Here is a 22,002-nt window from a genome sequence, read left to right on the forward strand (position 1 = left end):
TCAGCATCCGTCGCGTGCAGCACTCCCCGCTGCGGGCGGAGGAAACGGAACGGGGGGGGGGGGCAGGCGCGCCGAGCCCGCCCCTCCAGCCTGAGGCGGCTTAGCATTGGCCAAGCGTACTCCTCGGCCTCCCGAGGCTTGGAAGCTCCGCTTCAGATTGGCTAATAGGCACTAAGTGGGCGTGGGCTCCAGTGGTGGGAGCGGAAGGGAGGGCGCGCTCTCGAGAGGCGGGGTTGCCTACGCGACGCCGGGGGCGCGCTCAGGGGTGGGGAAGTGATATTCCTCTGCTCAATGACAAATCGGCAGGGGATTGCTGGGGTCCGGCTTCGGGTGGAGGTGAAGGAGAGGGCCGCGCAGGTTTAAGAGCGGTGCGCGCGTTGCGGACCGCTGAGGTGGTGCCGGACTGTCCCAGGTGAGTGTCCGGGCCCTGGCAGGAACCCCCTGGGGCGGAGTGGGGCGCGGCTGGGGAAGTGGGGTGCCCCACCCGGCGCTCCATGGCCTCCTGCGCGCGATCTCCCCGTAGGGCTGTGGCCGGCAGTGGGACACCTAGCGCCTTCCGGGAGCTGCGGCTCTGTGGGTCCTTGGGTTAAGCCTCCCGGCCTTCTAGACCCGATTGGAGCTCAGGAAATGGGGGCGGCGCCCAGCCTCACTCTTTCCGCCTCTCCTAACCTTTTCCCACAAATGCTTCCACTTCCTGCCCTTTCCGATCTCAGGCCTGAGGGCAGTCCACTTCCTTAGTCCCTTAGTTGCCACTGTGGGGCAGGGATGGTCAACCCTTTTATACCTACCGCCCACTTTTGTATCTGTTAGTAGTAAAATTTTCTAACCGCCCACCGGTTCCACAGTAATGGTGATTTATAAAGTAGGGAAGTAACTTCATAAAGTTTTTAAAGCAGAGTTACAGCTAGTTAAAGCATATAATAATAATTACTTACCAAGTACTTTATGCCGGATTCTCACTAAGTTTGGCAGAATAAATCTTTTTTTTTTTTCTTCTGAATCTGGAAACGGGGAGAGACAGACAGACTCCCACATGCGCCCGACTGGTATCCACCCCGCACGCCCACCAGGGGCGATGCTCTGCCCCTCCAGGGCGTCACTCTGCCCCGACCAGAGCCACTCTAGCGCCTGGGGCAGAGGCCAAGGAGCCATCCCCAGCGCCCAGGCCATCCTTGCTCCAATGGAGCCTTGGCTGCGGGAGGGGAAGAGAGAGACAGAGAGGAAGGTGGTGGGGGTGGAGAAGCAAATGGGCGCTTCTCCGAGTGTGCCCTGGCCGGGAATCGAACCCGGGTCTCCTGCACGCCAGGCCGACGCTCTACCGCTGAGCCAACCAGCCAGGGCCCAGAATAAATCTTTATAAAACAACTTACTATAGTTAAATCTGTGTTTTTATTTATTCTTTGGTTGCTCCCCTACCCCCACCATGAAAGCTGGAATGCCCACTAGTGGGCGGTAGGGACCAGGTTGACTACCACTGAGCTAACGTGTTGCAAAAACTCAAAAAGTACCTTAAGAACTTGGCTGAACAGAGACCATGTTCTGAAAGTTGTTTCGTCTGGTTTTGATCTTGTTTTGCAAATGAGCATGAAGTTGTTTCTCCTTCCCCTGCCCCCTCCTGAAGTTTCTTACTGATAGGGACTGGCACTGAAAGTGTCTGCTGATAGGAACAAGCTGCATGGACTCCAACTGTGCGTGGACCAGGCTTCAACATCTTTTTCTTGCCTTCTTATTGGTATATGAGTTTATCCGTGGTTTGTTCAGAACTGCTAGTGGCAGAGATAGACGCTCCCGGGCTGCTTGTTCCAGCAGTGTCCTTTTTGTGCTAATTTTCAGGTGAATACTGGAAACATTGTAGTTCTGATGTTGTTAATCAGGTGAGTCGACTGGGGAGAAGTTCTTGTGTTTGCGGACTGATTTAGAGTTGCCAGTGGAAGAGGCTTGGCTGATTGTTCGTTTGAGTCATCTGTGCCTTGATTTCAGCCCTTGTACAACAGCAAACTTTCTGCTTTGTCCTAGTTTCCTAACCTCATTTCTTTCTGTTAAATTTTGGGGATAGATAGTGAGCTCTGATAATCGGAAGGGACAGCGTATCTTTTTAATATATATATATATATATATATATATGTATATATATAATTTTTTAATTTATTTTTATTTTTTACAGAGACAGAGAGTCAGAAAGAGGGATAGACAGGGACAGACAGACAGGTACGGAGAGATGAGAAGCATCAATCATTAGTTTTTCATTGAACTTTGCGACAACTTAGTTCATTGATTGCTTTCTCATATGTGCCTTAACCGCGGGCCTTCAGCAGACTGAGTAACCCCTTGCTGGAGCCAGCAACCTTGGTTTCAAGCTGGTGGACTTTTTGCTCAAACCAGATGAGCCGGCGCTCAAGCTGGCGACCTCGGGGTCTCGAACCTGGGTCCTCTGCATCCCAGTCAGACGCTCTATCCACTGCGCCACCACCTGGTCAGGCTAGCAGCGTATCTTTTTGATGTGTAAATGAGACATGTTCTAAGCAGAGCAACAAGATTCTTGGATGTTAAAGCTTGAAACAGGTTGTCAATTTTTCTTAAACCTGGAGCAGCAAAAGTAGAATACCGAAGGTCCCAGAAATGGGATGACTGAATGGTACCATTGAATATTGGGGAGATCTGGAGGGCAGGGTGTGAAGACCTAGGTTTGATGCTGGTTCTGAAAATGTATTAGTGAGTGATCTCGAGTATGGCTTTCACCTCTCTGTGCCACAGAGTCCATTGCTGTAAAAAAGTGATAATAGGTAACCTGCTTGCTAGGATTAAATAAGGAGTGTTTAAGGTGTTCCTTATAGTAGTGGGGGTGGGAATGAGGCCAAAAATACACATCTTTTGTATGTGGTTTTAGTTCAGTGAGTTAGTCTACTTCCTTCTGAGTGCAACTGGGTCTTCCTTTCCTATTCACTTTATTTCTCACTGGAAAAGTGGGTACTCTTATCTGAGATGTCAGCAGGGTTTCCTTATGCCTGAGGAATAGAACCTTTCCCAGGAATTTGTGTGGAAAAAGTGGGATATATTATTAGATATCTTTGGGAATATGGGACCTAGACACATGAAGGTAGGAAAACAAGAATTGGAGCCTCATCGGGATCTAAATGGGTTTTGGTAGAAGGTGGGACAAGTTGAAAAATTTTAAATTGCTGCCTTAATTCTTCAAGGCTCTTGCCTTGGCTGAAGCTAGCTTGAGACTGAACATTTTTAAACCAGAATTGAGATAATCCTTTGTGCCACATCACCCAACCACACAATACCTCTTTGTATTCAGTTACTAAATTCTTATCCAGTTAAGGAATTTGGAAACATCATTGGAAATCTTTTCTGAAAGCCAATTTTGAGACACTATAACAACCTAGAGGTACAGTGTTGAAAGAGATCTTGGTGTACTCTTCTACCATTTCCAGTTTCTCTGTCACTTTTCATTGGCTCCAACTGCTACTAAACAAACCATCGTGCTCTTAGATATGCAAGACACCTGGATTTATTTATTTATTTAGTGAATTTCTGCAGCTGAGGATAAGTCTGAATCAGAGCACCAGAATACCAGAGGAAATGGAACTCACCTGGAAGAGGCATAGGTGGGTAAGGAGGAGGGGGGGAGCTAGTGTTTATTGAGCATCAGCTGTGTGCTTGGCACAGACCTGCTGCTAATCAATACCAGATAAACATCTGGCCTTGAAGATGGTATTTAACCTTGAGCTGTCTCCTTTAACTCCTCAGTTCTTTTTTTTTTTTTGATTAATTTTAATGGGGTGACATTGGTAAATCAGGGTACATATGTTCAGAGAAAACATCTCTAGGTTATTTTGACATTTGATTATGCTGCATTCCCATCGCCCAAAGTCCAATAGTCTTCCGTCATCTTCTGATTTTCTTCGTGCCCCTCCCCTCCCCCAACCCGCTCCCTCTCCTCTACCCCCACCCTGTAACCCGCACACTCTTGTCCATGTCTCTGAGTCTCATTTTTATGACCCACTTATATATGGAATCATATAGTTCTTAGTTTTCTCTGATTTACTTATTTCTCTCACTATAATGTTATCAAGGTCCATCCATGTTATTGTAAATGATCCGATGTCATCATTTCTTATGGCTGAGTAGTATTCCATAGTATATATGTACCAAAGCTTTTTAATCCACTCGTCCACTGATGGACACTTGGGCTGTTTCCAGATCTTCGCTATTGTGAACAATGCTGCCATAAACATGGGGGTGCATTTCTTCTTTTCAAACAGTGCTATGGTGTTCTTGGCGTATATTCCTAACAGTGGGATAGCTGGGTCAAAAGGCAGTTCGATTTTTAATTTCTTGAGGAATCTCCATACTGGTTTCCACAGTGGCTGCACCAGTCTGCATTCCCACCAGCAGTGCAGGAGGGTTCCATTTTCTCCACATCCTCGACAGCACTTATTCTGTGTTGTTTTGTTGATGAGCGCCATTTTGACTGGTGTGAGGTGATATCTCATTGTGGTTTTAATTTGCATTTCTCTAATAATTAGTGATGTTGAGCATTTTTTTCATATGCCTATTGGCCATCTGTATGTCCTCTTTGGAGAAGTGTCTATTCATTTCTTTTGCCCATTTTTGGGTTGGATTGTTTGTCTTCCTGGTATTAAGTTTTACAAGTTCTTCATAAATTTTGGTTATTAACCCCTTATCAGACGCATTGTCAAATGTATTCTCCCATTGTGTAGTTTGTCTTTTTATTCTGTTCTTATTGTCTTTAGCTGTGCAGAAGCTAAAGTCCCATTTGTTTATCCTGTCTTTTATTTCACTTGCCTGTGGAGACAAATCAGCAAATATATTGCTGCAAGAGATGTCAGAGAGCTTACTGCCTATGTTTTCTTCTAAGATGCTTATGGTTTTACAGCTTACATTTAAGTCTTTTATCAATTTTGAGTTTATTTTTGTGAGTGGTGTAAGTTGGTGGTCTAGTTTTATTTTTTTGCAGGTAGCTGTCCAATTTTCCCAACATCATTTGTTGAAGAGTCTGTCTTTACTCCAATGTATGCTCTTACCTCCTTTGTCAAATATCAGATGTCCGTAAAAGTGTGGGTTTATTTCTGCGTTCTCAGTTATGTTCCATTGATCTTTTGCCTGTTCTTATGCCAGTACCAGGCTGTTTTGAGTACAATGGCCTTGTAGTATAACTTGATATCCGGAAGTGTGGTACCTCCCACTTAATTCTTCCTTTTCAAGATTGCTGAGATTATTCGTGATCTCTCTTGGTTCCATATAAATTTTTGGAATGTGTGTTCTATATCTTTGAAGTAAGTCATTGGTATTTTAATTGGTATTGCATTGAATTTATAAATTGCTTTGGGTAATATAGACATTTTAATGATGTTTATTCTTCCTAACAATGAGCACGGTATATGCTTCCACTTGTTTGTATCTTCCCTGATTTCTTTTATCAATGTTTTATAATTTTCCGAGTACAAGTCTTTAGTCTCCCTGGTTAAATTTATTCCTAGGTACTTTATTTTTTTGGTTGCAATGGTAAAGAGGATTGATTCCTTAATTTCTCTTTCTGACAGTTCATTGTTAGTGTATAAAAATACCTCTGATTTCTGAGTATTAATTTTATATCCTGCCACCTTGCTGAATTCATTTATCAGGTCTAGTAGTTTTTTGACTGAGACTTTAGGGTTTTTTATATACAATATCATATCATCTGCAAATAATGATAGTTTTACTTCTTCTTTTCCAATTTGGATGCCTTTTATTTCTTTTTCTTGTCTGATTGCTGTGGCTAGGACTTCCAGAACTATGTTGAATAAGAGTGGTGAAAGAGGGCACCCCTGCATTGTTTCTGATCTTATGGGGATTGCTTTTAATTTTTTCCCATTGAGTGTGATGTTGGCTGTGGGTTTGTCATAGATGGCCTTTATCATGTTGAGGTATGTTCCTTGTATTCCCACTTTGCTGAGAGTTTTGATCATGAATGGGTGCTGGATTTTATCAAATGCTTTTTCTGCATCTATTGAAATTATCATATGGTTTTTCTCCTTCCTTTTGTTTATGTGATGAATCATATTGATTGATTTGCGAATATTGTACCAGCCTTGCCTCCCAAGAATAAATCCCACTTGATCATGGTGTATGATTTTTTTCATATATTGTGGGACCCGGTTTGCTAATATTTTGTTTAGGATTTTAGCATCTACATTCATCAGGGATATTGACCTATAATTTTTTTCCATTGTGTTGTCTTTGCCTGGTTTTGGAATCAGAATTATGCTTGCCTCATAAAAGCAGCTTGGAAGTCTTCCTTCCTCTTGAATTTTTTGAAAAAGTTTGAGAAGGATAGGAGTTAGTTCTTCTTTGAATATTTGGTAGAATTCACGTGTGAAGCCATCAGGCCCCGGACTTTTCTTTGTTGGGAGTTTTATGTTAACTGTTTCGATCTCATTCGTTGTAATCGGTCTGTTCAGGTTTTCTGATTCTTCCAGATTAGTTTTTGGAAGATTATATGTTTCAAGGAATTTGTCCATTTCATCTAGATTGTCTAGTTTTTTGGCGTACAGTTCCTCATAGTATTTTCTTACAATATTTTGTATTTCTGTTGTGTCAGTTGTTATTTCTCCACTCTCGTTTCTAATTGTATTTATTTGAGTCCTCTCTCTTTTTTTTTGGTGAGTCTGGTTAAAGGTTCATCGATCTTATTTACCTTTTCAAAGAACCAACTTCTGGTTTCATTGATCCTCTGTTTGTTTCCTTAACCTCTATGTCATTTATTTCTGCTCTGATCTTTATTGTTTCCTTCCTTCTACTAGCTCTGGGCTTTACTTGCTGTTCTTTTTCTAGTTCTTTTAGCTGTAGGGTCAAGTTGTTTATTTGAGTTTTTTCTAGCTTCTTGAGGTATGCCTGTAATGCTATGAACTTCCCTCTCAGGACTGCTTTTGCTGTGTCCCATAAATTTTGAGTTGTTTGCTTATTATCGTTCGTTTCTAGGAATTTTTTAATTTCTTCTTTGATCTCATTGTTTACCCATTCGTTATTTAATAACATGCTAGTTTCCAAGTGTTTGAGTATTTTTCAGTTTTTCAGTGGTTGATTTCTAGTTTCATGCCATTGTTATCGGAGAAAGTGCTTGATATGATTTCAATCTTTTTAAATTTGTTGAGACTGCTTTTGTGCCCTAACATGTGGTCTATTCTAGAGAATGTACCATACCATAAGAACTTGAAAAGAATGTATATTCTGCTGTTTTAGGGTGAAAGGTTCTGAAGATATCTATTAAATCCAGTTGATCTAGTGTGTCCTTTTAAGTCTGCTGTTTCTTTGTTAATTTTCTTTCTTGAAGATCTATCTAATGATGTTAATGGGGTATTGAAATCCCCTACTATTATAGTATTGCTGTTGACCTCGCCCTTTAAATCCATCAAAGTTTGCTTTATATATTTAGGTGCTCCTATATTAGGTGCTCCTATTTTAGGTGCGTAGATATTTATAACAATTATATCTTTCTGTTGGATTGCTCCCTTTATCATTATGTAGTGACCTTCTTTATCTCTAACTATAGTCTTTGTTTTAAAGTCCATTTTTTCTGATATAAGTATTGCTACCCCAGCTTTTTTTTCATTTCCATTTGCGTGAAATAGTTTTTTCCATCCTTTTATCTTTAGTCTACGTGCATGTTTTGTTTTAAGGTGTGTCTCTTGTAGACAGCATATGTATGGGTTCTGTTTTCTTATCCACGCATCTACCCTATGTCTTTTGATCGGATCATTTAATTCATTTACATTTAAGATTATTATTGATATGTAATTGTTTATTGCCATTTTATTCTTTAAAACTGTATTCCTCTTTTGCTATATTCTTTTTCTCCTTTGATCTGTTTACAACAGGCCCTTTAGCATTTCTTCCAGCTTTGGTTTGGTTGTAGTGAATTGCTTGGGTTTTTTTTTTTGTCTGTAAAGCTTTTTATTTCTCCTTCAATTTTAATTGATAGCCTTGCTGGATAAAGTAGTCTTGGTTGTAGGTTCTTGTTCTGCATTACTTTGAATATTTCTTGCCATTCCCTTCTGGCCTCAAGTATTTCTGTTGAGAAGTCGGAAGTCATCCTTATGGGGGTTCCTTTGTAGGTGATAATCTTTTTTTCTCTAGCAGCTTTTAATATTTTCTCTTTATCATTTAGCTTTGGTATTTTAATTATGATGATGTATCTTGGTGTTGATTTCTTTGGGTTTCTCTTTAATGGAGTTCTCTGTGCTTCTTGAACATGTGAGGTGCTTTCCTGCCTTTATTGAGGGAAGTTTTTAGCTATGATATGCTTGAATGGAGTCTATCCCTTGTTCTTTCTTTTCTTCTTCAGGAACCCCTATGATGCGGATGTTATTTCTCTTCATGGTGTCACAGAGCTCTCTTAGAGTTTCCTCAGATTTTTTTAGTCTCTTTTCTTTTTTTTGCTCTGCTTTCATGCCTTTATTTATTGTGTCCTCTAACTCGCTGATTCGATTCTCAGCTTCATCCATCCTGCTTTTAATTACTTCCATTGTGTTCTTCCTTTCTGATATTGTATTTGTCATTTCTGACTGATTCTTTTTTATTATTTCAATGTCCTTTTTTATATTTGCTATCTCTTTATTTAGGTGTTTGTAATGACCATTTATTGTTGTTCTAATATCTTTGAGCATCGTAACAATCATTATTTTAAACTCTGCATCTGATAATTTGGTTATATCTGATTCATTCAGGTCCTTTTCTGGGGATTTCTCTTAATTAATTTGTGTTGCATTTCTTTACCTTCTCATTTTCTCTGTGTAAAGGAAAGTTTTGGCCACTGGAGTTCACTGGGTGTAGCCTCTGTTCCCTAGGTATGGTCTGTTTGCAGGCCCGCCACCCCCTCTGCTGTTGCTGCCTAAGGCGTTTGGGTATGGGCCTTGCTGTTGCTGTGGTTTCCACCTCTCCTTCAGGGAGTGGCTGTGATCACGTGCTCAGGTGTATAAGCCTTGGTGGCATTGGCATTGGCCTTTGCCCCGCCCCGTGGGTGGCGTTATGCTCCACCCGGAGGGCAGTGGTGAACACCTTTGCTCAACTGCGGGTCTCTGCCTGTTTCTGGGCTTTCGCCCTGCTCTTGCAGGAGGAGCCCACTCGTGGGACGGCTGCAAGCCTTGGCTCCACAGGCCAGGCAGGAGTGCGTGTCCATGTTCAGTAGTGGGACTCCTCCTGTTCTGGACTTTTGACTTCCCCTGCGGGAGGAGCTGGCTCCCAAGTCAAGCCACATGCCTCGGTTCCGCAGGCAGGGCAAGGCTGTGCTCCTGTGCCCTTTTCAAGGGCTGGTCTCCACCCTTTCCGGGGTTCCCGCCCTTCTCCCACAGGCTGAATGACCGGCTACCCGCAGCTGGGCTTGACCGCTTTTTCACGCCCCCCCCTCCCCACCCGGGCAAGACTGAGCTCACGCCTGGGCCCAGTGGTGGCCAGCCGGCTTCTACCCTTGCTGACAGAACCGTGTTTCCGCGTCCCGCCACCGCCCGCCCTCCAGCGAGCCCTCAGCCGTGTGGGTGTGGGCGCTGCAGCTCAGACCCTAAGACTCCCTACTGTAGTCCCGAAAGCTCACTCCTTTTTTTTTTTTAATTTTTTTATTTTTCTGAAGCTGGAAACGGGGAGAGACAGTCAGACAGAGTCTGCATGCGCCCGACCGGGATCCACCCGGCACGGCCACCAGGGGTGACGCTCTGCCCACCAGGGGGCGATGCTCTGCCCCTCCGGGGCGTTGCTGTGTTGCGACCAGAGCCACTCCAGCGCCTGGGGCAAAGGCCAAGGAGCCATCCCCAGCACCCGGGCCATCCCCGCTCCAATGGAGCCTTGGCTGCGGGAGGGGAAGAGAGAGACAGAGAGGAAGGAGGAGGTGGGGAGTGGAGAAGCAAATGGGCACTTCTCCTATGTGCCCTGGCGGGAATCGAACCCGGGTCCCCCGCATGCCAGGCCGACGCTGTACCGCTGAGCCAACCGGCCAGGGCCAAAGGCTCACTCCTTCTAAGCGACTCTGCTCTGAGTGCTTCAGGAGAGCTTGTTTGGCTGGTGTCCTGCTTCCCTTTCTTGGTATTGCTCTTTCCAGGGGAAATATTCACTTCAGATTTGGGGAGTGACTCGGCCCAGGGGTTAGGGTGACTCTGTCTCCCAAAATGTTTCTCCCTGTGCCTCCTAGATTACACTCTCTTCCTGCTACTCCAGTCCTTTCCTCTCTCCCCGTCCCCAGGAGCCCCAGGTGAGTGTTTGTGAGAGGTGTTCTGCGTGGTCCCTTTAAGAAGAATCCTGGGTCTGAGAAATCAGTCTCTTTCTCAGAAACAGTATCCTGACTTTTTTCCAGCTAAATACTGTCTGTACACCTCTTCTAGGCTCTGGGGATGCAGGCTGGGGCTTTGTTCCTGGGGCTCAGGACCCTCCCCTCTCTGCTAAACTCACTTCCCGCCACGTGAGTCTCTCCCGGCTGCCATTTGCTCTGGGGAGCTGGGCAGCCCTCTCCACATTTCTGCTTTTCCTACCAGTCTTGGTGTGGCTTCTTCAGTGTTCCTTGGTTGAAGAGTCCTCTTAGTTTAGTCCAAAGTTGGTTTTTCCAGATGATAGTTCTTAAAATTAGTTTGTAATCCACTTTGGTTCTGGGAGGTGGATGTTGGTACGTCCGCCTACTCCAGCGCCATCTTGTCTTCTCCTAGTTCCTCAGTTCTTTTGGTACCTGGTGTGGGTGTGTTCATATTCTTAAATGCTTCAGAAGTAGAGGGGCCAGTAGGCCGGAGGGTGATGAGCTTTGGAAAGAAAGATGGAGAGTGTGGAAGCTGATTATCAAAACCACAAAGTATGTGGTTACTACAGCAACTACAAAATGCCAACCAGGTCTCAACTTCAAGTTTGTGTTACTCTTTAAAATAGTAACTGCTGCTCTGGCTGGATAGCTTGTTGGTTAGATAGTTGCCCTGATAGGCAAAGGTTGCCAGTTTGATCCCTAGTCAGGGCACATGCAGAAACAGATTGATGTTTCTGTCTCTTTCTAACCCCCAACCTAAAATCAATAAATAAATTTTAAAAAATTTAAAAAGTAAAGACTTACAAATTTTCTGAGTGTTCTTAGATGTAGGTGAATTTTTAGTGATCTCTTTTGCCGTTTTAGAAATTCAAATCTAAATGCAGAAGAAGGTGCTATTAATTGATGATTGCTAATATATATTGCTCATAATAATTAGGGGATATTTTGTAGCTTCATGTTTATATTTTGAAATATCCCCTAATCTTTATGAGCAGTATATTATTGTCATTGTAGCTTTTGTCATTGCTTTGTGGGCAACTTATATATAGTATCTTTTAGGTCCACTAGATTGGGAATTGACAGAAAATATTAAGTTAGGTTGCTAATCCATACCAGATAAACACCAATGAAATTAAATAGCCCAAATTAAAATAACCCGTTATGAACTTTTACTTAGCATATGGCATGAGTTAAAGGTATAGTAGTTTGGTCCTCTAATGTTTGTCTGTCTTTTGAATGAATTTTCTATTGCTGTGTAATACATTATCCTGAATTTAGCAGCTTAAAACAACAGGCATTTATTATCTCACAATTTCAGTTCAGGAGTTTGGAGCAGTTTGGCTGGGTTCTTCTGGCTCAGCATCTGCCCGTACAAGGGGAGCTTGAGGATCATTGGCATCCTTGGATGCAAGCTCTCACAATTTCTTTTTAAAGATTTAGACCAGATATTATTGAGAAAATTTGTTTCAGAAGCTTACTAAAGTATGTACTGTAAGAGATTAAAATACAGCCAGAGTGGCCCTGGCCAGCTGGCTCAGTGGTAGAGTGTAGGCCTGGCATGTGGAAGTCCTGGATTCGATTCCTGGTCAGGGCACATAGAAGAAGTGCCCATCTGCTTCTCCACCCACCCCCACTTCTCTCTCCCTCCCTCTCTCTCTCTTTCTTTCTCTTTTCCTCCCCTCCTGCAGCCAAGGCTCAATTAGAGTGAGTTGACCCCAGGTGCTGAGGATGGCTTCATGGTTTCTGCCTCAGGTGCTAAAAAAATAGCTGCAGTTGCAATGGAACAAGGGCCCCAGATGGGTAGAGCATCGCTCCCTAGTGGGCTTGCTGGGTGGATCCTAGTTGGGGCACATGGGGGTGTCTGTCTCTGCCTTCTCTCCTCTCACTAAAATTTTAGAAAAACTACAGCTGGAGTTTTTGCCATTCGAGAAACTTTTAATATTATACTTGAAATTTTATGCTCTTTGTTCTGGTTCTTCATTGTCAGATGCTAGAATTAATCAGCTGAATATGCAGCAGGTATGGAAATTAGCAATTTGAATCTTGCTGGTTTCTAAACCAAATGGAATAGCTGAGTTGTTTTTTTTAATCCTAAAACAAATTGGTGAAAAATTATTGCCAAAATGAACTCCTTGATGAACAGCTTAAAATTAGTCATTAATTATCCATAATTTTAAAAAATAAAACTTACTGGCAAAGTAACTGAAGAAATCTTGGCAAAGTTAAATCAGAACCCTCCACCCCCAATTATTTTAAATCTTTGGACAATATTTATTTGCTTAGCAGTTCTTCATTTTTCTTCTGGATAGAAGGGCTTTATTCTTTTAGCTTCTAGGTGAAATCTTTCTGGTGTCCATAGGTAGAGAGAAGAGTTTTGGAATCCTGAGCCTAAAGCCTAATTAAGTGACCTCTAAGTTTCCTTCCATCACTAAAAACTCTATGCCTCTAACTTTCTTTTTTTTGTATTTTTCTGAAGTGAGAAGTAGAGAGGCAGAGAGACAGACTCCTGCATGTGCCTGACCAGGATCCACCCAGCATGTCCACTAGGGGGCCATGCTCTGCCCATCTGGGCCATTGCTCCATTGCAACCAGAGCCATTCTAGCACCTGAGGCAGAGGCCATGAAGCCATCCTCAGCGCCTGCGCCAGCTTTGTTCCAGTGGAGCCTTGGCTGTGGGAGAGGAATAGAGAGACAGAGAGGAAAGAGAGGGGAAGGGTGGAGAAGCAAATGGGTGCTTTTTTTGTGTGCCTTGGCCGGGATTCGAACCCGGGACTTCCACACGCCAGGCCGACACTCTACCACTGAGCCACTGATGGTACCTTGCTTCCTCTGGCCAGGTCTTCCTAAAGGCAATGCTACACAAGAGTAGAGCGTGTAGAAGGGGTGGAGTGCTTGGCACCCTCAGGGAACTGGCAGAAGACATAGCTGGCCGGGGAATGGTCAGGGATGGCCTTGCAGGCCATGATGAATAGAGGGCTTGGATTTTACTCATGGGAGCCATTCAAGGGCTTTCACACACTTTCTTTTGCATTTGTGGGAAAGTCACTGTTTGGCAAATAAGTTTAATGTGATTTTTTTTTTCTTTTTTCATTTTTCCAAAGCTGGAAACGGGGAGGCAGTCAGACAGACTCCCGCATGCGCTCGACCGGGATCCACCCGGCATGCCCACCAGGGGGCGATGCTTTGCCCCTCTGGGGCTTCACTCTGTTGCGTCCAGAGCCATTCTAGCACCTGAGGCAGAGGTCACAGAGCCATCCCCAGTGCCCGGGCCATCTTTGCTCCAATGGAGCCTCACTGGGGGAGGGGAAGAGAGAGACGGAGAGGGGGAGGGGTAGAGAAGCAAATGGGCGCCTCTCCTGTATGCCCTGGCGGGGAATCGAACCCGGGACTCCTGCACGCCAGGCCGACGCTCTACCGCTGAGCCAACCGGCCAGGGCCAGCTTAATGTGATTTTTATGCTTACTTTTATTATTAAAGATGGCACTACCCGTGTGGGGCAGCTGATAACCTTCATGCTTGGGAAGAGGCTTGGCTATGCTAATGTGTGCTGGGGGAGGGCTTTTGTACCAAAAAGTTTTAAAAGGAGGAGCTAGCCTGACCAGGCGGTGGCGCAGTGGATGGAGCGTCGGACTGGGAGGCAGAAGGACCCAGGTTTGGGACCCTGAGGTTGCCAGCTTGAGCGTGGGCTCATATGGTTTGGGCAAAAAAAGCCCACCAGCTTGAACCCAAGGTCTCTGGCTTGAGCAAGGGGTTACTCGGTCTGCTGAAGGCCCACGGTCAGGGCACATGTGAGAAAGCAATCAATGAACAACTAGGGTGTTGCAACGCGCAATGAAAAGCTGATGATTGATGCTTCTCATCTCTCTCTGCTCCTGTCTGTCTGTCCCTGTCTATCCCTCTCTCTGATTCACTCTCTCTCTGTAAAAAAAAAAAAAAAAAAAAAAGTAAAAAAAAAGGAGGAGCTAGGAGGCCATTTTAGGAGAGACCATGTGGTTGGAGCAAAGGAGGAAGCCAGCAAAATGGAGGCGTGCAGAGGGGACTGAATGAGACTATTGGGCCTTTGATTCTAGGAAAAAACTGGAGAAAGTTAGTGGCTTTGGGAGCCCTGAATGGAAAGGGAAGTGTTTTCCCACTGTGTATATTTCTTGCCCGCCAGGTGCAAGCTAGGATTAAAGCTAATGGCCCACCAGTTCTTGGCTCTGGTGTTTTATTACCATCTGTCCAAATCAAATGGGAACCTGCACAGGCCAGGCAGCTGTGGTGCTGGCCGCAGCTACTGGCCATACAGTCACCATAGGGACTATGTGGAGGGCAGATTGATGAGAAGCTGAAGTAGCACTGAGAAGTCAGTCAGGAAGCAGTGGCTGTTCAATGGCTGGTGGTTGGGACTGGGGTGTGACAGAGGGGATGAAAGAAGCAGATGGATTTAAAATGCATTTTGGAGATGGAGTTAGTAGAGTTGTCATTGGAAAGGGACCAGGAGTGAGGTGGGTCTGTCCCAGCATGATGTGGAATGACTGGGTTCTTGACTTCGTGCAGGAAAATTTTTGTGACACAAGTCCAGGTGATTTTGAGGGTGTGTGTATTAAAACAGGGGACAGTGAAACAAAGGAAGGGCTTAGGATAGAAGAGGTAAGGTCATAATGATAGAAGTGAGCCTAGGTAGAGCTGCCTTAGTCCTTTAGAAAGAAAGTCACAGCAGAAGAGAGGCCAAGCTCTTAGATAGGTCATCCATATGAACATAGAAGTCACTGAATAAGATGGAAGGAGCGAGTGGAAAGGAGGTCTGTGAACCCCATCAGTATATGAGGGAAGTGATGAGGAGGTCCACAGATGATAGCAGCAAGGTGGAGGAAAGGGTATTAACCAAACCCTAAAGGTACAGGGCTTTTGCAAAAGGAAGGAGATTATCGGACTGGGTAAGAGAAGTATTGAATTGGAAATGTCAGTGGGGAAAGAGGAAGGACTCATATCACCTCCTGGCCCAGAGGTACATGGCACGAGAGGAAAAACAGCATTTGCTTAAGCTTTGATGTCCCCAGGGCACATCCAAGTCTCAGAGAAAGACAGAAGGTAGAGGAACATTCTTAGAGGTGGCCAGTCTTGAAGAATTTGCTGGTGTTTCCAAGGGCTTGAGGCTGGGGTGGCAGTGGAATTAGTCATTTCTGGTGATGGATGCAGTCTGTTGGTATGAGAACTTCTCTTTGTAAGAGGATGCCTTAACTTCTGTTGGTGACTCAATAGAGGGGATGTTTCGCAGTATGTGGCCCTCTTGGGGAGTGGTGAACCCTGTTCTAGAACTGTAATTCCCAAGTCTTGGCTGGATAGGTGGTGGTTTCCTTGGGCTGGGTCCTTAAGGCTTTGTACCAACACAGCAGGGAAGAGAACAAAGTTTAAGACTTTCTGTTAGAGAAACTTATGGACCTGCTTGGTGAGATATAGGGCAGTTTATGAAATGCCCATCAATAATGACTCTGAAGGCAAGCGACATTGTCTTTTGGGGCAACAGAGAAGAAAGAAGGGTCTAAAGCAGTGTTTTTCAACCACCAGTCCATGGTGCCTGCCCATGAAAGAGTTAACCAACTCTTTTTTTTTCTTTTTTTTTTTCTGAAGCTGGAAACGGGGAGAGACAGTCAGACAGACTCCCGCATGTGCCCGACCGGGATCCACCCGGCATGCCCACCAGGGGCGACACCCTGCCCACCAGGGGGCGATGCTCTGCCCCTCTGGGGCATCACTCTGCCGCGACCAGAGCCACTCTAGCGCCTGGGGCAGAGGCCAAAGAGCCATCCCCAGCGCCCGGGCCATCTTTGCTCCAATGGAGCCTTGGCTGTGGGAGGGGAAGAGAGAGACAGAGAGGAAAGCGCGGCGGAGGGGTGGAGAAGCAAATGGGCGCTTCTCCGAGTGTGCCCTGGCCGGGAATCGAACCCGGGTCCTCCGCACGCCAGGCCGACGCTCTACCGCTGAGCCAACCGGCCAGGGCAAGAGTTAACCAACTCTTAAAAAACGTTTTATTAGTCTAAAGCAATGGTAGTCAACCTGGTCCCTACCGCCCACTAGTGGGCGTTCCAGCTTTCATGGTGGGTGGTAGCAGAGCAACCAAAGTATAAATAAAAACACAGATTTACCTGGCCAGTTGGCTCAGCGGTAGAGCGTCGGCCTGGCGTGCGGAGGACCCGGGTTCGATTCCCGGCCAGGGCACACAGGAGAAGCGCCCATTTGCTTCTCCACCCCTCCGCCGTGCTTTCCTCTCTGTCTCTCTCTTCCCCTCCCGCAGCCAAGGCTCCATTGGAGCAAAGATGGCCCAGGCACTGGGGATGGCTCTGTGGCCTCTGCCTCAGGCGCTAGAGTGGTTCTGGTCACAACATGGCGACGCCCAGGATGGGCAGAGCATCGCCCCCTGGTGGGCAGAGCTTCGCCCCTGGTGGGCGTGCTGGGTGGATCCCGGTCGGGCGCATGCGGGAGTCTGTCTGACTGTCTCTCCCTGTTCCCAACTTCAGAAAAATGAAAAACAAACAAAACACACAGATTTAACTATGGTAAGTTGTTTTATAAAGATTTATCCTGCCAAACTTAGTGAAAATCTGACATAAAGTACTTGATAAGTAATTATTATTATATGCTTTAACTTGCTGTAACTCTGCTTTATAAATTTTATAAAGTAAAGTTACTTCCCTACTTTATAAATCACCATTACTGTGCAACCAGTGGGCGATTAGAAAATTTTACTACTAACAGAGATACAAAAGTGGGCGGTAGGTATAAAAAGGTTGACTACCCCTGGTCTAAAGACTTCTATTGATGATAATACTGTTACTCTTATTTTCGTTTTGAAAATGCTGTCAAGGTTCTCAAAGCCTTTAGTACTATTGAAAAGAAACAGATTCAAAATGAAGTCACTTTTGCTAGGCTGTACCAATACTTAATACCTAACCTAGTTGAGTTTCAGCCTCTCCCAGGAATGTGGAATTTTAGACCAATCAATCTAGAATTCCCTGGTAAGCAGTAGTGAGGTCATCTAACTGTTAAGACCTCTACCTTCCCCTAAGTGAAAGTGACTTTGGCCTGAAATAATCTACTCTTTTAACTTTCTTGCCTACCTTCTTTCTGCCTATAAAAACCTTCCATTTTGTACAGTTCTTTTGTGTGCCCTTCTAGTTGTTAGACGGGATGCTTAATACAGCCAATTAGGTCTTCAGGTTTACTCCATTGAATTTGTTCTTGAACAGTACATTCCGATTTGCTCGTCCCCAGTTATTCTGTGAGATGAGCAGGGCAAGTACTGTCTCTCTTCTTCAGGTGCAGAATTGAGGCTCTGTGGGGTCAAGTGAGTTGCCTCGTCATTATAGTGAGAGGCGTCATCTCAGCTGTCAGGGCAAAGATATCTCCCTTGCCTACATCTTCCATTTAAGGACTTGAAGCTCATCCTGCCTTAACATGACTTTGACTCCAATTTCTTCCTCAAGACTTTCTAAACTATCAACGTGACATTAAAAAGAAATTAAGTGCTTACTCAGAGCCCGATATTATGCTAGGTGTTTTCTTATTTCGTTTTCATTGTAGCCCTGAGGATATAGGTATCTATTTCATAGATCAGAGTGAGGCTGAGGAAAGCCACTTCAACAGGTCATTGGTTTCCTAATAAGTGGACTCTAGACTTCAAGTCAAGTGTTTTCCCTCCCGTCCCACACTACAGTGGGTATATAACTACTTTTTAAAAAATTTTGTTATACACAACATAAAATTTTCTATTTTAAGCGTTTATAAGTATACAGTTAGTTTAGTGGCATTAACCCTTGAGCAGTACAAATGTTCATGTATGTCCTGTGCCTCCTGACCATTCAGAATACAATCGTAACAAAAGTTTTTATTTTAAAAATGTGTAAGACAACATTAAAAAAAGCCAAAATATATGTTCTTCTTGTTTCCATAAATTGGTTATTCAATAAACATGATTTTAAGTTAATAAAACTGTAACTGGAACTAATTTTATTTTTTGAAAATAAACTCACTCCCGGGGGTCAGCGAGCATGACAAAAACTACTCAAAGGGTTAAGTACATTCACATTGTTATACAATCATTATCTATCCCATCTTGAAACTCTGCCCATTAAACATGAACTCCCCGTCCTTTCCTCCCCCTAGCCCTTGGCGCCCACTATTCTATTTTCCATCCCTGTGTACCTTATGTAGGTGGAGTCATGCATGGTATTTGATCTTTTGTGTCTGGCTTATTTCACTTAGCATAATGTCCTCAAGATTCATTCATGTTGTAGTATGTGTCAACATTTCATTCCTTTTTAGACTGAATAATATTGCATTGTATAGGTATTCGGTACCACAGTTTGTTTTCCATTCATCCATCAGACTCTTGGATTGCATCCGCCTTTTGACTGTTGTAAATAATGCTACCATGAGCATGGGTGTACAGATATATGTTCACGTCTCTGTTTTCATTATTTTGGGTATATAATATAACTGCTCCTCCTGCACTTTTCCTCCCAGGTCTTTGTCTGAAAACTTGTGCTCTAGTTGCCTGTGCTTTTCTTTCTCTTAAAATGAGCTTTCTGATTTTTAGTTCTGTGTCATTGATACAAATCCCAGTATTTCACACCAAGTTTGAAGGTCTTTCCCCTAACCCCACCACAATCCATGAAGGAGCAGCCCAGTGTGTGTGACCAGGGATCAAACCCACGATCTTTGTGTGCTGGGACAATGCTCTAACACAACTGAGTTATCCAGCTGGGGTGATATTTACTCTTCTTTAAACGTTTTTTTCCATTGAAAGAGAGAGAGAGAGAGAGAAGCATCAACTCGTTTCACTTAGTTCCATTTAGTTGTGCACTCATTGATTGCTTCTTATACGTGTCCTGACCAGGGCTCAAACCTGCAACCTCAGTGCACCAGGACAACACTTTATCCACAGAACCACCCAGCCAGAGCTTTTTGTTTTTCTTTTTAGTTAACTTAATTTATTAATTTGTTATTTTTTTCTTTTGTTGGGAAAACAGTTAAAGAGACATTCCTTAGGGAACAGAAATGCCTAAAACAAATTTCCTTAGGCACATGGGGTCACTACTTGAAATTGTTTTGCAGATTTAATTTTAGAAAAAATATATTGGAAAGGAACCTAGATCATTTTACTCAACTTCCTGATTTTTATAGGCATGGAAACTGATTCATACATGGATAAGAATATAAAAATATTCTATTCTGGGTGCTAATGACAATAGCAGCTATACAAGGGGTGGGGAAGCTTGCCCATCCTCTTTTAAGTTAGTGTGTGCAGGAAGGGTTAAGTAAGCAGGAAGGGCTGAATATGCAGAAACAGACACTCTGAGAACTGTTATAACTTTTTCTTGCCAGTACTGTCGCTACTGGAATGCCCCAGCTAACGAAAAGCAATAAAAATGTACAGATTTACCAAACAGAGCAGTCAAGGCCAAGTATCTCTACCTAATAGAAAGATATAACAGAGGTTCAGTAACAGCCCTACCAAGTTTGTGCCGAAGATTGTTTGCCAACCTTACAGTCTTCTCCAGGTGACCAGAAGGACCTGGAGCCAAGGGACTCTGAGCCACTGTCATGTATTCCCTCTCAGGTCCGGCTGTCCATGGCGAGAGCCTCTGCTCTTTTATAAGCGATGGTCAGTCAGAAAAATCACTAACCATTTAATAACAACCAGATGATCTGAAATCCTCATTTAAATCAGTGGGTGAAATGGTAGATTCTTAAAAAACTTGGTTGCTGTAATTTTTTTTTTTCTTTTTTTTTGACAGAGAGAGTCAGGACAGACAGATGGGAAGGGAGAGAGATGAGAAGCATCAATTCTTTGTTGTGGCATCTTAGTTGTTTGTTTCGTTGATTGCTTGTTTTATCGATTGCTTTCTCATATGTCTCTTGAATGGGGCGGGGGGGGGGCTCAAGCCAGTGACCTTGGGCTTCAAGCCAGCATCCATGGGGTCATGTCTATGATCCCAAGCTCAAGCTAGTGACCCCACATTCAAGCTGGTGAGCTCATGCTCAAGCTGGATGAGCCTGGCGACCTCCGGGTTTCGAACCTGGGTCCTCCAAGTCCCAGTCCGACGCTCTATCCACTGCGCCACCACCTGGTCAGGCTCAGTTGCTCTACATTTCAAAGAGTTTTTACAGTAAGACTGTAGGGACTTTGCATATTATGTTGAAACACCAAACCACTACGGCTACAGGATTTTGTTTACTCTGAGACTTGTTTAACAAATATCTTTTATTTGATGATCTGGTAATCTCTGTTTTAAGGACCCAGGTCATAACTAATGATAACATCACAATAAGTTTAAATAAATGTTTAAGTAACAATCTTCAGAAATTCAAATTCTTTTTTTTAAAGACTTTATTCATTTTAGAGAGAGAAGAGAGAGAGAGAGGGAGAGAAGGGAGGAGGAACAAGAAGCATCAACTCTCATATGTGCCTTGACCAGGCAAGCCCAGGGTTTCGAATGGGTGACCTCAGCATTCCACGTCAATGCTTTAAATCCACTGAGCCACCACAGGTCAGGCCGAGATTCAGATTCTTTAGTGGCAAATTTTCAAAGCTTAAAAAAATAAAAATTAAGGTTATCGACTTGTCAGATTTTGGTGTGTTTTTTTGTTTGTTTGTTTGTTTTGTATTTTTCTGAAGTTGGAAACGGGGAGGCAGTCAGACTCCCACATGCGCCCGACCGGGATCCACTTGGCATGCCCACCAGGGGGCGATGCTCTGCCCATCAGGGGCATCGCTCTGTTGCAACCAGAGCCATTCTAGTACCTGAGGCAGAGGCCACAGAACCATCCTTAGCGCCCGGGCCAACTTTGCTCCAATGGAGCCTTGGCTGCCAGAGGGGAAGAGAGAGACAGAGAGGAAGGAGAGGGGGAGGGGTGGAGAAGCAGATGGGCGCTTCTCCTGTGTGCCCTGGCCGGGGATCGAACTCGGGACTCCTGCACGCCAGGCCGACGCTCTACCACTGAGCCAACCGGCCAGGGTCCCAAACTTTGTTTTTGAAGTAAGAACATAGTGGCTTAAACTTTTTAGGCTTTTGACCATAAGTAATGGAAATAAGATATGGATGAATCCAAGTGTTAGTTTACATTGTATACTAGAGTTTATGATGACCAGAGTTCGGGTAACATTCATGTTTTCTAGGTTGCTGCATGGTTATACAGTCCTAAGGGAGAGCAGTCATGCAGGAGGGAAAAGGTGGACCTGGTGCCGGCCCTCATGGAGCTTTAATTGTAGTGGAAGAAATAAGTGAAAAGCAGAAAAAGAAAGGAATTACAAGTAATCTGCAGTGAAAGAAGCAAGGGGCTGAAGTGGAGGATGTGGACTGGGGCTTTATTGGGGTACAGGGTGCGGGGAGCTTCTGGTAAGAAGTAATGTTTAGGATGAGCCCTACAGGAGACAGCATTGTGCTTGTGAGTGTTGGCTGTGGAAAGGGGTGGGTTGGAGCGGGCAGTGGTTGGGCACGAGCAAGAGGCCCTGAGGTAGAGAGGCGGGGACTGTGATAGATAAAATTGGGATCTGGAGACATCATCTGAGTTCCTGAAGAAGCTTTGTTCCTGGACATATGGTTACGTGAACCAATAACTACCCTTTTTTTTTTTTGCTTGGGCTACTTTCAATTGGGGTTTCTTTTATTGTGGACAAAAGTCTTAACCATACAAGGAGGCAGAGTGTGTGAATTTTCTGAAAACACCTTTAG

The 22,002-nt window shown here is 44.3% G+C and overlaps 1 protein-coding gene across 2 annotated transcripts in view; it reads left to right on the plus strand.

The window, feature by feature from the left end:
* The first annotated feature begins 232 nt into the window (after positions 1-232).
* Positions 233-22,002, plus strand: part of RALB (RAS like proto-oncogene B) — a 60,177-nt gene continuing 38,407 nt past the window's right edge. For both annotated transcript variants that reach the window (XM_066280441.1, XM_066280440.1), the window contains exon 1: positions 233-412. The gene's annotated coding sequence lies outside the window, so the exon portion shown is untranslated. The remainder of the gene's footprint in view (positions 413-22,002) is intronic.

Source organism: Saccopteryx bilineata, chromosome 5, assembly GCF_036850765.1.
Source record: "Saccopteryx bilineata isolate mSacBil1 chromosome 5, mSacBil1_pri_phased_curated, whole genome shotgun sequence".
NCBI lineage: Eukaryota > Metazoa > Chordata > Mammalia > Chiroptera > Emballonuridae > Saccopteryx > Saccopteryx bilineata.